Source organism: Austrofundulus limnaeus, unplaced genomic scaffold (genome assembly GCF_001266775.1).
Source record: "Austrofundulus limnaeus strain Quisiro unplaced genomic scaffold, Austrofundulus_limnaeus-1.0 Scaffold87, whole genome shotgun sequence".
Classification (NCBI taxonomy): Eukaryota; Metazoa; Chordata; class Actinopteri; order Cyprinodontiformes; family Rivulidae; genus Austrofundulus; species Austrofundulus limnaeus.
The window spans coordinates 1,577,249-1,579,727 of NW_013952489.1; the positions used below are offsets into that span (position 1 = coordinate 1,577,249).

A 2,479-nucleotide genomic window follows, 5' to 3' on the forward strand; every position below is an offset into this window, starting at 1 on the left:
AAAATATATATATTTTGGGGGCTGAAATTTTTTATGGGGCCAAAATTTTTTGGGGGGTGCCAGAATAAAGTCATACTGTAATTTGTTGTGAGTTCATGCACTGTGTTGGTTTTGTTCTTTGAGCAARGTGATGTTCATGCACGGCTCATTTTATACACCTGTAAAAAAACATATACCTACGGCTTGATTTTGGAAAAAAGAATCATATTTTATTTATCAATAAAAAGGGTTCAGTGAATGCGCATACGGAACTGGTGGGTTCGGTACCTCAAAAAAGGTTAAGAACCACTGGTCTACAAGTATATAAAATAAAATTCAGAATTCCTGATATTTTGCTGCCAAAAAGTTTTCTTCCACCTCAGGATGTACAGTAATCCTTTGTGATCAAAATATCTAAAACATCTTGTACTTTATGCTCTTTCAACAGGTCAGAAACTGTCCCAGACACACGGGAATATGGAGGAATCATCTTTCAACAATAATGTATTTACCTGTGCAAACAAATAACTGATTTATTTTACCCATATGTCAAATAAAGCATATATTTAATAATCCTGTGAAGCTAATTGTGCCTATATATCTGGTAAATCTTTAAAAACTTTTGTTTTTTACTAGACAAAGTTATTTTAGGTCCCTTCAGACATACTGGACACGTTTCAGTGTGTTACCACAAGAGACATAAAATAACAGTGTCTATTAAAAAAGACAAGTTTTTAAGAGCATATTTTTAAGATGTTTTTGTTTTGCATGTCTAGCACTGACCCAGTGATTTATCATGATTGTAATGTAATGTAAGTTTGTGTTTTGTAATTGCTCAAAAGATAGTTCAGTAATGTTAAATGGTAAAGTGATGCTTTAGTTCTAATAAGCAGTTACAAAAAACTAAAACCACTCAACACTTTATTGAAGAATATTTACCAAAATTATAATAGAAATATTAATTTAAATAGGAAAAATGTTTAATGCATAGCAAGACAGTATTAAAAATGTATAGCCTCAAGGGAATAAATCTACTGTACTGTCCATGAAGATGTTTAAAACAGTCCTTGAAGTCCACACTCAGCAGCCTGCTCTGACCAGAAGTACAAGCCACAAACTGCCTGTTGTCTTCAGCATCATCTGTAAGGTCAGCTACAGATCCTCCTGGCCAGAAACAAGACTCCTGCCTGCAGAATATATGGTTTGATGAGTGGAAGGTAGGGTTGAGATGCAGATGTCCTGCTGAGGTTCTCAGGAGCTGAACCCACGCTGCTGCGTCTCCCAGTGACCTGCGTGATTCTTCACCACAGCTTCTCTCCATCAGCTGGTAGATGATGATTGTCAAAAACTATCTGCATAGCATAAAGATAAAATATCACACTGTGCAAAGCAAGAGTACTACTAATACACACTAATACACACTTACTAATGTTGCTGAAAAGTGGTTCTGAATTCCGGTCTTCATGGCCCACTATCCTGCATGTTTTAGATGTTTCCCTGCTCTTCAGCAGGTCTTTAAGTTCTGCAGAAGCCTGTCAATCACTCATTCATTTAAATCATGTGTTCCAAAGCAGGGAAACAGCTAAAACATGCAGGATAGTGGGTCATGAGGACCGGAATTCAGAACCACTGCGCAGCTTCGGTGTTGTGTTAGCTTGATAGCTATTTATAACTTATAGAAAGAGTGCAACATAATTTACATGTAACGTTATGACAAAAGGAGCAGTTGTGTAGATAAAGTATGGGCAAGACATGATAGTTAAAAATATATTGTTGATGGTTTGTTCTTACCTGTGATGGCAGCTTAGCTCTGAACTCTGTGTTTCGGTGGCTCACCTCCTGTTAACAAGCGTGCGCGCTCCCGAGTCTGGGCCCTGCTGTGGGGGAGGAGCTTAGGAAGGGGAGCTGAGAGCAGGGGGTTGGGACTACAAGGTTGTATCTGTTCAAAATTTTTCTAAGTTTTTGGGTTTTCAAGAAACTACATACAGCAGCTTTAACTTCCTGGTTTTTCGCCAGTGTGGTTTCCTGTCAGCTTCGGTGGCAATAAACCTCACTCAGATCCAGAATTCTGGTGTTGTATGGTTTGATTCCTTCTACAAATCATTTTATTTAACAATGGCGGTTTTAATATCGACTTCAGTTTATTGAAAACAAATTTCTCTTACAGGCCCATTCCACATTGAGAGAATCATCAATCCATCTGCAGTAAGACTTAAACTTCCTCCTATGAGCATTCACCCCACCCTTTCATGTTTCCCAGATCAAACATGTCTCTGAAAGTCCTCTGTGCCCACCATCCGACCCATGTAATGATTACTGTCAGATATTTAATTTCTCTTCATAATCAGACTTAGATTTTTATTCAGCTTTATCATCAGCTTTCTTAACAGTATTATTTATGCTTCTGCTGCTGAGCCAGAAGGAGCTTTGAAATAAAATAAAAAAACTTAAATCTTAAATAAAAGTTAATGCAACTCACTAATTTCTTTCCTCCTCCTCA

At 37.4% G+C, this 2,479-nt stretch overlaps 1 protein-coding gene across 2 annotated transcripts in view; it reads right to left on the reverse strand.

Moving 5' to 3' along the window:
* The window catches only part of LOC106520087 (potassium voltage-gated channel subfamily G member 3), a 30,201-nt gene that overhangs the window by 18,267 nt on the left and 9,455 nt on the right, over positions 1 to 2,479 (reverse strand). The gene's annotated exons all lie outside the window — the stretch shown is intronic.